Source organism: Callithrix jacchus, chromosome 20 (assembly GCF_049354715.1).
Source record: "Callithrix jacchus isolate 240 chromosome 20, calJac240_pri, whole genome shotgun sequence".
In the NCBI taxonomy this organism is placed as follows: Eukaryota; Metazoa; Chordata; class Mammalia; order Primates; family Cebidae; genus Callithrix; species Callithrix jacchus.
The window spans coordinates 13,285,083-13,300,529 of record NC_133521.1 but is presented as its reverse complement, the minus strand read 5'-3'; positions in this window follow the sequence as shown (position 1 = coordinate 13,300,529).

Sequence of the window (15,447 nt, the reverse complement as noted above, 5' to 3'; positions counted from 1 at the left end):
GATTTCTTAGATATAACACCAAAACTTAGGTAACAAAAGAAACAATAGAAAAGTTGGATTAAATCAAAATTTAAAACTTTTGTGCATCAAAAGACACAAGCAACAAAGTGAAAAGGCAACCTATGGAATGTGACACTGTATTTATAAACTATGCATTTGATAAGGAATTAATATTCAGAATAGATAAAGAACTCCTACAACTCAACAACAATAAACAAACAGCCAGATACAAAAATTAGCACAGGATCTGAACAGACATTTCTCCAAAAGAGATGTACAAATGGTTAATATACACATAAAAAGAAGCTCAACATCCCTAATCATTAGGGAAATGCAAATTAAAACCATATGGAATGCCACTTCACACCCATTAGGATGCTTAGTATCAAGAAAAACCAAAAAACTCAGAAAATGACATGTCTTGGCTAGGATATAGATAAATTAGAACCCTCACTGGGGGAAATGTGCGTTGGTGCAGCTGCTACGGAAAACAGTATGGCATTTCCCCCCCAAAACTAAAAATGCAATTACCTTATGATCTAGCAATTCCACTTCTGGGTAAGTATCCAAAAGAGTGGAGACCAGGGACTCCAAGAAGTATTTGCACACGGTATTAGTCCATTTACACACTGCTGATAAAGACATAGCCCAAACTGGACAATTTACAAAGGAAAAAGGTTTAATGGACTTACAGTTCCACATGGCTACAGAGGCCCCACAATCATGCAGAAGGCAAGGAGGAGCAAGTCACATCTTACATGGATGGCAGCAGGCAAAGAGAAAAAACTTGTGCGGGAAACTCCCCCTTATAATATCATCAGATTTCATGAGACCCATCCACCACCAGGAGAACACCATGAGAAGGACTTTCCCCCAGGACCCAGTTACCTCTCCACCAGGTTCCTCCCTCAACATGTGGGAATTCAAGATGAGATTTGGGTAGGGACACAGCCAAACCATACACTCATGTTCAACCACAATATTATTCACAATAGCCCAAAGCAGGAAACAACCCATGAGTCTGTCAACAAACAGTGATAAATAAATGTAGTATATACATAGACTGGAATAGTATTTAGCCTTTAAAAGGAAGGAAATTCTAACACATGTTTCTACATGGTTGACCTTGAGAACATTATGCTAAGTGAAAAGAGCCAGTCACATAATGACAAATATGGAATGACTCCACTAATATTTGGCACTACCCTGGGTCAAGTCTGTCTGAACCAATCACAGAAGGCCAGAAGAATGTGATGTTATGACTGGTTCCGATGCTTAGAGAATAGGCTAGAGTTAACTCAAGTTCACTTCTAGATTCTAATGGAGGTGGAAGAAGTCTCCTCTAAAATATTGGCGTTGAAACATGGGGCCTCAGTTGGGTCTGAGTTCTCTGGTGGTTGTTCAGCTATTTATGGACTAGGCAAGCTGGAATTGAGTGTGATTCATTCCACCTAGGCCTCCTGGTATGTTTGTGTTAGGACGGATTTGCTGAAGGAATTCCAAGTGGCCTCCGTGAATTCTTCCGACTTTCAGTTTTTCAGTCTATTCCTTATATTTGCCTTTCCTTTGCAGACTGAAAGTTTTACTGCCTGGTTTGGGATTCTGGGAAGGCCCTGGACTGGCCCAGGAGGGATTTAAGTCTGGTTCTGGATTTTCTGCTGACTCCCTGCATGGCTTAGAATGAGGCAGTGTGTTCAGTTGCTTTTCAGTTCAATAAAGTGTTTGAACCAGTTGATTTCCAAAGTTTCCTTTGATTCTTAAGATTTTATGATGTTATGAATTGACCACAGCACCCAGTCATTAAGAGAATGTGCTTAGGATTGAATGTGCCTGAATTTGGTTCACAGCTCTGTCATTCATTGTGAGCGTAACCCCTGGAAGTTACTTAAGTTCTCTTATCTTAAATTTGCTTATCTGAAGAATGGGACAATAATACCACTCACCCTATAATCCTACCTGAAAGAATTATTGTGCATGTTAAATTATAAAATGCATGGAAAACATTTAGCACAGCAAAACACCAAATAAATTACTAATGTTTTCAATTAGTTCACTTGACACACATTGAGCACCTGCTGTGCTAGGTGCTCTGCGTTATATGAACCATGTCCTACTAATGAGTTTGCAAGAGGGTTAGAAAAAAGGTTAAATGGTAGCACAAGATTAAAAAATGTAAAAAGTAGATCGTTTCTAATGAGAGGTATTTATATTAGGTTGTTTTGAATTTTTCTTTATTTGGAGCGGCCAGGATATTTTTTAAAAATCTTACTTTATTTATCAGTTTTTAAAACTGTCTAATTCCTAAAACCCCTGGAGGGAAGCTTAGCATTGACCATTTTGGAGTTGGCCCACTACTGTTATACCCCTCCTGGAATTCACTAGAAGGCCAAAGAAAAGTGCTTTACCTAGGCTCTTACTCCCAAGCAGAATTAGGCTAGATGGCCCAAAGCAGAAGCCAGGATGAGCCCTCTGCAAAGCTGCCAGGCCCTGTGACCTGTAATATCAGAGCCTGAAGGGGCCCTAGGGACCTTCTTCAACCACTTCATCCTCTAGCTGGGGAAGCTGAGACCCAGAAAGGAGACAGACCCCCAGCATTACTCAGGAATTAATAGCACGGTAAGGACTGCAATTGTGATTTTCTGATCGTTCATTTACCTGTCATTGTACTGTACTGTATTAAGCACTGATCCCTCCATGGGAGTCTCTGTGCCACCTTAACCCCCTCTTGTCCTCAGTTGACTTTCCATGCGGCTTTATTATTATTTTTATATGTACTATTCCTCAGTCCTGCTATTTACAGCCCTTGCCCATTTGAGTTGCATTGAAGGGTAAATTGTCCCTTGTTGGGGACCTTGACAGCACTGTGTCAGGCTGGTTGGAAGAGATCACTTAGGCTGGGAGCCTGTGAGTACTTCAAGTGACCACCCCTCTAGGCAGCACCTGTTATCTCCCACAATGCTCTGCTTCAAAGTATGACTGTCCCTGCCTCTGTCCAGAGTCATGGAATTGAAGGGTCCAAAGGTTCCCTTAGTAAGTATTTAGCAAGTTTACCAGATACTCATAATCATTTTCTCAAAGGGCACAATTCCTAAGTCCTTTCCTCAGAAGTTCCAATTTAGTAAATCCCATATAGAAATGGGGAATCTGTGTGTTCCACAGCATTGAGGTGACTTTAGGATTTGTCTAGCTAAGTCACTATTTCTTCTCTCTCCTTCCTTCACTGTAGAAGAGATCACTGAATCTCAAAGATAAGAAATACTATTTTCAAGTGTGTGAGAATAGGTCTAGAGCCCACCTACCTTTAAAAAAAATGTATCCTTCTCTTTAAAAGCCTCAGGGCAGACTCTACAAGGATAACCCTTCCTTTGTCATTCACGACCTTGACAGCTGAACAGTTCTTTCTCTTGTCTCACCTTCAGATAAGCATTGTCATTTTCCTTTGGCAACAACTTCACAGTCACCCCACCCAAGAGTCTGCTCTAAAAACACCCCCATGCCAGTTCACAGAGATGACTAACAATGTGCTTGGGAACAAAATCTCTCCTAAAATTATAAAACAAAAACATCAGCCTCTAAATATATCAACCATGATGAGCCTTCTATTTTTGATCCATTGTTATAGAGCTTGAGATTCAGAGCTCTTAGTGTGCTAAGCTGAAATTAGACAGTAGATATTAAAAGCAATTAACGTTCCTCTCTTTATTTTTATTTATTTATTTAAGCTTCACAGTGCAATTACTTAAGAGGCCTTCAGAAGAGATCCTGAGAATCATTTTCAATCAGCAGAATGAAAATGTCGCCTTTTGTGATTTGGCAAATAAACGATGTGTAGAAATAACTCCCTTATATGTCGCTGTGTACTATTCATTAAGGGCTAATTGCTGTGGTTGCTAAATGAAATACGGAAAACCGTTCCACCTCTGTGCCAGTTTGTTTAAAATCTGCAAAGCTTTATTATTAACACTATTTAATTATGAGAATGTCAGCCACAGAGAATTCCAAACCCACACTTTCCCTTCATCATTAGTAACAGGGCAAAAATGAAACACTTTCGACAATGAAGGGTTCATATTTCAAGCTTATACAGTAGCTGCTAAAAGGCTATACTCAGAAAATCAATTTTATTAAAGTCCTTCGAGCACTAAAGGGACTTGCATGCAACTAAGCAATTTTAAAAACATGTCCATGAGCTGCGACTTCTTGATTCATGTTTTTAGTGGGGTTATTTTTGAGTATTTTCAATATTGTCTCCTTACTGTGGGGTCAGGAGTGACTTGGGGTGGGGGTGAGCAGTAAGAAGGGAACATGTCTTCATAATTATTCCCTGCCTCAATTTCCATCAGACATGGGGATCCAGGCAATCCAAGAAAGAGGTGAGTGACAATGTGAAGAATCTGTGTAGGTGAGAATGATGGAGGAAGGAAGAGAAGCCAGGAGGACACCATCTTTCTTCTATTACTTTATTTTAGTGGGATTTTTTTTTTTCATTTAAACTGTGAAAAAGAATAGCTAATGATGGCCATAAGCCACAGATTTGCCAGCTAAGGCTTTGGAGCCTGCATGAATCTTCCCCAGCTTCCCAAATCCCACAAACCCTTCCAGAATCATGTTTTGTTCAAATCCCTCCCTTGGCAATTTAGTCATCATTTTCTAGATGACTATCTTTCTGCAGTCCTATATACCAATTACTTTTGTCTTTGAACTTATCTGTTGATGATTTGTGTGTCTTGCCTTCTCAAAAAGGTCTTAAGTGTTTTGATGGCAGAGACCAGGGATCTATCTCTTGGAGTCATGAAGCCAATGCCGTCTTTATCTGAACTGTTATTTTAATCTTTAATTAGTTAACTTATTGCTTAACTCTCTGTCTCCTCTTCCCCACCTCTTTACAAACTCTCTGGTAGCAGGCAGCTTATGTCACTAGATGTCTGGAATGGTGCTTGTCATACAGCAGGTGCTAAACACACATTGGTTGAATCTATTGGTGCATTAATAAACTATGAGTCCATCTGTGGTTCTCATATAACCTGGCCCCATGTTTTTTGTCCTTAGTAGGTATATAATGATTTATTTCTGTATGAGTGTTTCAGTATTATTATTTTTGGACTAACTGAATAGGAGCATAGGAACTAAAGCATAGAATCCCAAGTCAGTCGCTAAGTCTGAATCCTAGTGCTGCCTATTTTGAATTATGCCATCCTCCTTGAATGGATGATGACCCACTTTATGGAGAGGTCTGGGGCCTTGAGCTTTTCAGTTCTGACCCTGGTTTACAGTAGTGGTGAGGAAGCTGAGCTTTGTCGTCACACAGGCCACATTTGAATAGGGATATCCTTCTGTCCCTGTGTGATCTTGAGCTCCTTATCTACCCCTTCTAGGCCTTGCTTTTTTTTTATGGGTAAAATGGAGTTGATAAAATCTATTCTGTGAAATTGCCCCAAGGATTACTTGAGATGGCTCATGTGTAGCACTTAGCAGCAGATTGGGTACAGGATAAACTCTATAAATGGACACTGTTGATGACAAGATCAAGCACATTATGGCTAGTGTTTTGGTGGGTAGCAGGGTTAAGGTTTCAGTGTAGTTTTAGGTTCTGGTGTAAATGTGTACTGGAGAAGCCAGGATATTTGAGTCTAATTCCAATGCTCTGTGACCCTACACAAGGCTTTTCTCATCTCAGTTTTGTCATCTTTGAAATGGGTACACAATCATACTTAGCCTGTTTACGTCCCAGTATTGTTGTATGGCTAACAGAAAATAATAGATTTAAAAGGAATGTCCCAAGCACTATACACACTCAGTTTCTATCTAAAATACTATTTATCGAGTGCTTGATGCTGGCCCAGCAACTGTCGTTGTGATGAAGACATGTATGAGCCAACCCCCATCCTCCAGGGTAAGGTAAGGCTGATCTTAGTTTAGTAATAAACTTAATGTTTACAGAGAACTTACTTCAGAGCTGGCATTTTTCCCAGCACTACAGGTTAACTCATTTAGTCCTCAGAACGATCTGACAGGACAGGCATCATTTCCCTCCTCATTTATAGATGAGGAAACTAAAGTTCAGACAAGGGAAGTTATTTGCCCAAGATCACACAGCTAGTAAGTGGCAGAGCTGGGATTCAAACCCAGGGAGTCTAGCTGTTGGCTACTCTCAAGTTCTTTGTTCCTCCTTCCCTTTCCTGGGTTTCTGGCTTCCTTTTCTCAAGATGAGCAGTGCAGAGTTTTCCCTTGATCCTTCTTGGATAGAGGAAGGTCTTAGGGATGCAGGGAAGGAGAGAAAAATAGATTTTAACAATAAGGGTGAAAAAGGCCAAAGGGAACAGGACTCCATTTTAGCAAAAACATAAACATATTTAAGTTGTCAAATTATTAACATTTTCATGCACACCTCCTTTCCCTCTGTGGATGTTTACAAAGATCCTTTCCAGTTCAAGTTCAGATAAAAATTGAAAAAAATTAGCTGGGTATGGCAGCATGAACCTGTGATCCCAGCTGCTTGGGAGGCTGAGGTAGGGAAATTGCTTGAACCAGGAAGGTGGAGGTTGCAGTGAGTCAAGATCACACCACTGCTCTCCAGCCTGGTGAGACAGTGAGATTGCATCTAAAAAAAAAAAAGTCTCCCTATCATCTGGTCTATTTCTTTCTTTTTCTTTTTTTTTTTTTTAGGAAGGGATGAAGGAAGGGAGGAAGGGGGGAGGGAGGAAGGGAGGGAGGGAAGGGAAGAAAGGAATTCAAGCAATGAGAGAGACATTGCCAACCTGGATCTAGAGGTTTACAAGTTGATTTCTTTTTTTTTGAGTGAAGGAAAGAAGAAAAAAATGAGTAAAGGAGAGGAAGAAAGAGGAAGAGAAAGAGGGAGAGTGAGTGGAAATATTGCTTTATTCTTAAAAATAAATGGGTATTAATAATGGCCAATAAATGTTTCATTTAAACCTATGAGTACGTGTGATGTGGTATTGACTAGAATGTATATTTTGTGTATTTGAAGTGGAGAGCTCTATAAATATTTATTGAGTTTACGTGTTCCGGATATGAGTTCGAGTCCTTGATATCCTTATTAATTTTCTGTCTCATTGTGTCTAAGTCTCTATGTATCTGGGTGTTAGGATCTGGGTGTTAGCTCTTGTTGTTGCATTGATCCTTTTACCACTATATCTTTGTTGCTTTAAAATCTATTTTATCTGATACGAGAATTGCAACTACTGCTTTTTATTTATTTATTTATTTATTTTTGCTCTCCATTTGGTTGGTAAATCTTTCTCCATCCCTTTGTTTTGAGTCTTTGTGTATCCTTGCCTGTGAAACAGGTCTGGATGTAACATGCCGTTGGGTTTTGGCTGTGTCTTTTGACTGGGGAATTTAGTCAATTTAAATTTAGTGTTACTGCCATTTGATGTTAACTGGCTGTTTTATCCATTCGTTGGTATAAATTCTTTATGTTGGTGCTCTTTACTTTTTGGTATATTTTTAGAAGGGCTGATACTGGTTGTTTCTTTCTGTGTGTAATGCTTCTTTCAGAAGCTCTTGTAAAGCAGGCCTGGTGGTAATAAAATCTCTGAGTTCTTGCTTGTTCATAAAAGATTTTATTTTTCCTTCAGTTGTGAAGCTTAGTTTGGCTGGATATGAAATTCTGGGCTGAAGGTTCTGTTCTTTGAGGATGTTGAATATTGGCCCCCACTCTCTTCTGGCTTGTAGAGTTTCTGCTGAGAGATCTGCTGTAAGTCTGGTAGGCTTGCCTTTGTGGGTAATCTGACCCTTCTCTCTGGCTGCCCTTAGTATTTTCTCCTTCGTTTCAGCCCTAGTGAATCTAACGATTATGTGCCTTGGGGTTGCTCTTCTTGAGGAATATCTTTGTGGTGTTCTCTGTATTACCTGGGGTTGAATATTGACCTGCTTTGATGGTTTAGGAAAATTTTCCTGAATAATTTCCTGAAGGGTATTTTCCATCTTGGATTCATTCTCTCCGTCGCATTCAGGTACACCTATCAAACGTAGATTTGGTCTTTTCACATAGTCTCCACATTCTTTTACTTATTTTTTTTTAGTTTTACATTTATATCTTTAATTGGACTGGTATTTATTTGGACCTGGAAAGTAAGGTGATGGCTAACTTGGTATTTTCTAAATGGTTAATCAATTTGCACTCCACAATTTCATTAAATCATTATTAATTTCCTGACTTATTGGAAGTACCTCCTTTATCAAACAAATGAATATGCAAATTTGAACTGGTTTCTGAACTGTCTCCTCCTTGTGGGCCTCTGCCCATTTGGGTTTTACAATGGCAGTTGCTGGTCAGTTAAAATAAGTCAATACTCAATAAAACCGAGAACTTTGGATGTGAGGTCAAAGACAGCATGGACCTATCACCATTAGGATGCTGCACGACTGGCAGCCTTCCGTCAGAATAGTGCAGTGGTCTATCAAGGCTCTGATTGAAAACACTGTGTTTGTCAATTAGTCATTTGACTTATTTTCGGAATGGTTGGTGGGAGGTCTTGACAACTTTCACTGGAGCTTTTATAAAAGACAAGGACAAACAAGTTGGTCAGGTGAAGTGCTAAGAAGACAAGGCTCTCTTTCCTTTTTAGAGCCCCTCAGAGGCACTTAGACATGGTTTTCCATGCCCACTCCCTGTTGACCCATGATACAGATTTGGGCAAAGATTTCCTCGATGTGTGGAAGAAATCCACGCAGTTCAGAAACATCCAATGAGCAAATCTTTGGCTCTTTGCCTCAGATTCTGTGCCATGAGCATCCATCCTGTAGCAGGTATGCATTGGGAAGCCCTGGACCCACATGGGTTTGGGAGCCAGGAGCAGTAGTGCTACATGCAAAGTCCCCATTCACTTTTTGAATAACTTTGGACAAGTCATGAATCTCTCTGAATCTCTGTTTCTTCTTCTGTGAAATGGAAATAATTCCTGCCCATCTTATATAGCTATGAAGCTTAAATGAGATGATCCATGTAAAAACATAATACTTCGTAGCCTTGAAACAATTTTAAAAATGATAGTAAAAAGCATCACATCTGGACCATGAATCTTTTTTTTTCCCAGATGAATCATTGAAAAACAGATCTTTTTCTTTCATTATTGATCTGGAAAGAAGACAGTTTGATTAAGCGAGAGTTACAGAATCCTCCAAACCAAGTCACGAGGAGAGTGTTGGGCAGAGACCATTCACTGCTACCAAGTGAATTTCATTTGTGCAATAGGAGTTTTTCTACTGAAAAGAAAATAGGGTAGTAGAAATGGCCTTTAATTTGTTAAAAAACACTTATTGAAGCTAGAAAGGCCTCAGGTGTAGTACATGGAGATGCAGTGCCTAATGAGCAGCTAGTTTGTGCACTTGCATGGAAGTCCGTGCAAGTATTGTCTTTTTGTCACACCATGGTATGAGGTTATGAATTTCAGTATACGCTCCTTAATGTAATCATTTCCTCTCAGCATCTTCACTTCAGTTCCTTTTATTCTCTTTTGAACCCACTCTAATCAGGCTCCTCTCCACTGAGAAAGCTCCTGTTGAGGTCACTGATGACGTTCCTGTGGCTAAATCCCATCCATGTTCAAGTCTCTGACTTCATCTTACTCAACCTCTTCACTGTGTTGGGCCTTGTTGATCATTCCCTCCTTCAGAAAGCACTTTGTTTTCTTGGTTTCTATCACATTTCCCTGGATGTCACCCCAACTCAACAGTAATTCTTTCTTAATGGGAGGTCTTCTGTATCTCCCTAGTTTTTGAATGCTGAAGCATCTCTGGGCTCAGTTCTCAGGCCTCTTCTTTTCCCTCCTCTCCTCTCCCTTTCCTTCCTCTTCTCTCTCTTCTTCTCCCCTTTTCTGTTTTCTTCTCTGATTATACTCATGCCACTGGTAATTTTCTTCACTGGCTACTCCCCCAATCTGATGGCTTTAAATACCATTTAAAAACATATCTCCAGACAAGCAAGACTTCTCTCTTGAACTACAGACTTCTATACCCAATCGCCTACTCAACATCTCTACTTGAGTGTCTAAAAGGCATTCAAAATTAAATTCTGACCAACCTGGTCCAAGCCACCAATACCTCTTGTTTGGATGACAGCAATGTTCAGCTAATGGGTCTGTTCTTCCTATCTTACCATGATCTTTTTTAGGATGAAGAGTCTAAATACTCCTGCCAAAATCTGAATCTGATCATGTCATTCCTCTGATCAAAGCACTCCAGTGGTGTCTCTTACTTGGAGGGAAAGTCAGATCCTTACACTGGTCTATAAGACCATAAAAGATCCCCTCCCCATGCTTCTTTAATCTTAGCTCCATCCATCTTCTCCTTCACATGTCCTGCTCTGGTCAGACTTGCCTTTCTGTCGCTGTTGTTTCAGGCTCTTTGCACAGCTGTGTCCCCTGCCTACATTGTGAGTCCATCAGATCTCCATGTGGTTCACACTCTTACTTCCTCCAAGTCTCTGCTCACATGTCACTCAAACATTGAGACCATCCCTGACCACCACTTATAAAACAGCAACTCTACCCCCTTACCTTCACCATCCCCTCATTCGATTGTTCTTTCTTGAGCTTACTACCACTTGACATATATTTGTTTGTGCTGGGCACATAGTAGGTGCTAATAGATGTTTGTTGATTGAATGAACGAATGAACAAATGAGACCTGGTAAACACAAGTTCATATGAAAGTATCCATCGGTCTTCTCTTTTCTGGGGCAGAGGGATATCCCCTGGCCCCCAGTCTTCAGTGCCTCATCTTGGAGGGATTTGCTGCATTCCCTGGAATCTCCAAGGGGTGTGGTGGGTAAGCAGCGCTTCACCTAAGCCTTTGAGGTCTGGATCCTGGTGATGCGACTGGCAGGATGGGACAGGCAGTACCAGCAGTCAGTGGCTGCTGCTTTTCACCTGGGTCAGGGAGAGCAGAGGGGAAGGGTTGAGGCTGTTGCTGACATGGCAGGTGTTTGAACCTGAGTCCGAAAAAGGAGACAGAATTACTTCGCCAGGCAGACCACAGGCTACACACAGACTTCCGTCATAAACTGCCGAGTTTGCTGTCCTAGGTTTGCAGAGGATTTGTCTGGACTGATGTCCTCCAGGGAAATAGTAATGTGTGTCAGCAATTATGCTTTCAAGTTGAAATGCTATCTTATCACAGGGCACTCAGGCCCTTGCTCCAAGGGTTGTATGAAAGGGAGAGGGGCAATAATTGAGCCAAGAGGCTTCAGGAGTCCTCCTTGGGCCTCGGGCAGGGATGGGGTGGGAGTGGGCATGAGGATCCCCCGCCCAAGCCAGCTGGAGCCTGGGCAGCTCACTAGAGACGCAAGAACACCCCTGAGCTGGAGCTCAGGAAAGAGGGCCAAGCCACCCAGGGCCGGTTTTACGCTTTTAGTTTTGAGACAGCGATCCTGCAGGAAAATTCCCTGCATTTGTGGAATCATAAATTTTTTAAGGTCTCTTGGCTCCACTTTTAAATTTAGTGCCTGAATAAAATGTTGGCTCAAGCTCCATATTCGATTATTAAAAATCATACTCAGGCCTGGGAGACGAGTATTTACACATCTGCTTGCTCATCTGAAGACCCACATATCAAAATGTGGCTCCCATCACGGGGCGGCATCGTGGGAAGAGAGGTGTGCGAGAGCTCTTGAGTGCAGTGTTTGCTAAGTGAGGGAATTACGCTAGGAAGTCTTTAAAACTCTTTCTTGTTTTACCAAAAGCATTTGTAAGCACTGTAGACTACACTTTCACCAAATTCATTGTCTTTTCCCTTGATTTTTAAGAAATACATAAATGCATATGTACATGTGTGTATGTGTGTAAATTAATAAAAAAAAGGTCTGGAAAGGTACAGATCAAATTGATAATAGTGGTTCTTGCTGGCGAGTGACCCAGGGTGGAAGGGAGCAGGGTTGAAGGGGCTTCTAACCTTATGCTATAATATTTATCTAGGAATGCGTAGTTGCACATTTGTTTTTTAATTAAAATTGTTTTTTAAACTAGTGCACAATCACTGCAGACAATCTGAAGCCACAGAAAAGTGTAAAAACAAAAATAGAAATTAATCATATTTCTCTCACCCCAAAGATGACACTGTTAATATGTCGGCGTTTTATCTTAGGGAGAGTTTCCTAATTACCACGTTCACTCACACAAGGTGCTCCTGTCAGAGCTACCAGGACACGGTTTTCATAGGCAGGCAATAGCCTTGGTTTCATTGCCAAAAGCGATGATACATCTTTTTCCCTAAATAAAAAGCAACAATAAAATACCCTGGGGAATGAGATGTTGAAAGTGTCCATTTTGGCCCATTTAAAAAACATCTGCACTTTTTATTTTTTGTGGATTGTGGATCATAAGAGTTCCAGGCATGAGAAATATTTACCCAAATGAGGAGAGAGGGAGGAAATTACTAACAGAAAAGGGAGAGGTGGAAGATGTTGAGATAAGAGGAAAACTTCTAATTTCTGTTTTTAAGAAGATTTAGTTAAAAAGGCAGCTTTCTCCCAGTGGCTCTATCAGGCCTACAAAAATGTCATTAAAAACCCCTGTATTTCAGGCGTGGCTGGTGTGGTGCACTAGATATATCCCTTTAAAAAGCCTGTAAACAGCTAATCTCTATTTTGGAAACTGGTTTTTCCATGAACTTGAACTGAATTTCAACCACAGCAACAAAGCACACACACACATGCACTTTAAAAGCACTAACATAGTAAAAACAAACACCATTAACTAGAAAAATTATTTTTAATATGAAATGATTCTCAAAACAATTCCCTAAATAAAAATGCAATGGTAATTTTTAACATTTCAAAAAATATGTAGCAACATCCTAAAAGAAAGACAAGAACATTTCTGTGAACATGGGAGACTCAGTGACTCAGTTTCCATTTTAGAAATAAACAGGTGGTTCCAGGTTACGGGGCAGTGGACACAGAACAGCAGCAGAATCAAGGAGACCATATTTACTAGGGATGAACCAGGAGAAGAACCCTTAAGCAGAACCCCCAAGCAGGGTCCCTGACCCTCGTACAGGCCAATCTTGCAGCAAGATGTCAAACCTGCTCCCTGCTATGCCCAACCTGTGACTGGATCTCCGGCAGCCAAGTTCCCCCTAGAGGAGGCCCTCGATGCACATGTAAGTGGCAGGTAACAGGAGACGTAGTTAAGGTTTCAGGTGGGGGTTCAGGGTCCACACTCAAAAAGCAATTTCTCTGTTTCTTTGCTTTAAACATTGACCCTGTCATTTTAAGTCATCTCCATAGTAACTTGACCCTCATAAACATATTTCCCCACTGGAGAAGCTGGGTCACAAAGAAGAAAGATTCGAAGGCCAGGCGCGGTGGCTCACGCTTGTAATACCAGCACTTCGGGAGGCTGAGGCGGGTGGATCACGAGGTCAAGAGATCGAGACCATCCCGGTCAACGTGGCGAAACTCCGTCTCTACTAAAAGTACAAAAAATTAGCTGGGCATGGTGGCGCACACCTGTAATCCCAGCTACTCAGGAGGCTGAGGCAGGAGAATTGCCTGAACCCAGGAGGTGGAGGTTGCGGTAAGCTGAGATCGCACCATTGCACTCCAGCCTGGGTAACAAGTTAGAAACTCCATCTCAAAAAAAAAAAAAGAAGAAGAAAGATTTGATTCAAACACTAACATCTTCATCCTGAAAACAGACTCTTTGTAACTCGGGGATGGTAGGGATGTAAAGGGCATCTGGTCCCAGCTGGACCTGATATTTTAATCCCTTAAATGACCTAACCCTTTAGGTATTTTCCACTTAAATGCTTCCATGAGCAGAGAGCTCATTACCTCCTCACATCTGAGAGTTAGTAACTTTTCCTTACACTGATTTATAAAATCTAGCTCTAAAAGGTCTTCATACAATAGTCCATGTTGCCAGGTCTGCATGACAACAGTCTGTCACTCTCCCTGAAGTTACCCTCTGTGTTTCATCAGCTATTCTCTGCATGCGTGTTTCCAGGTCTCTGTCTTAAGAGCTCATTGTCCTGCCAGTGCCCCGCTTAGCTGTGAAGCCTGGAGCCCTGTCTGGATTTGGATATCTGCAATTCATCTGTTCAAGGCAAAGATCTAACATTTGGGATAGATTGTGTTCATCATCACTCCTTCCCCAATAATGACAAAAACTGACTCAAAAGCGCTTTTGCCAAAGAAGGGAGTTGATTGACCCGCATCACTAAAAAGTCCCGCCATGGGCCTCTGGCATGGCTTGATCTGCAGGCCCATTAATGTCTTCAGGATTCGGTCCCGTTACCTCCATTTCTCCACTTGGCTTCTGTCTGTTGGGTACTAGGGTAACAAGATAACCAGACTTCCAGAACTCCATGCTCCAGACCTCCATGTTCACCACACTGGCCTAGTGGAAGGGAGGGCTCTTTTTCCTAATAGTTGGGGTCAAAAGATTCTTGGCTCTTATTGGCCTGAATTGTATCATTCACCCATCCCTGCAAGGACAGCTGAGACCACAAGCTCTGATTGGCCAGCTGTGCATCAAATCCCCCACCTGAAAGTCAATGTCTCCCGAAACGCACATGAACCAAGAATGGGAAATTGCCAGTGGAAACTGGCAGCCCCATTACTAGAAGGAGGAAGAATGGAAGGTGGGGAGCACAAGGTCAAGCACAATGAGCCAGAGTTCGTGACACTGCTGAAGGCACGTGGCTCCTGTTCAGGGACTGCAGGTGGGACAATGAAGATCTTGAGGAATGTCAGGCATAGCATGGCGGTGATCTGTCCAGTTCAGAAATGTCCGCTACAAACACAGAGCCAGCTTCCCCCTGGGCTTTCGATAAAAGCTTTTCCTCACATACTGCTCAGCTTTAGCACCATCATTCACAGCTCTCAGGTTGTTGACACGTTGTTTAGAGAAAAGTTGATTTTTACACTTAAATTAGGTTGCTTCGGAAAAAACAAAAAACTAGCTGCTCTCTCCTTTCTCTTCCCTTTGCCCCGTGCCCCTACTTTATTCAAAGACCATATTCCTGGCCTCTGACCCACCAGAGCTTTTGGGTACTGAATATAGATGTTGGGCTTAGGAAATGGAGAGTCCAAGCTGCAACAGGGACAGGCCCCAAAGAGCTTTGTTATTAGACAGTGGTTGGTACTGGGGCCCCGGGAAGTACTCTGGTGTGTTGTGAGAAGAGACCTCATGGTCAGGAAACTGGAGCCATGCTGGAGTGGCTTTTGCCCTGCATGGAAAAACAGTCTTAAGAACAGGAGTAAACATGAGTGAGATTGTCTAGTCATCAATGACAGAATGTCAGGACCAGAGGGACATCATGCCTAGATCATACTTTTGCAAGATTTTGATTAAGATCCTAAAAGAGGCCAGGCATGGTGACTCATGCCTGTAATCTCAGCACTTTGAGAGTCTGAGGCAGGCAGATCAGGAGGTCAGGAGATCAAGACCGTCCTGGCCAAAATGGTGAAACCTCATCTCTACT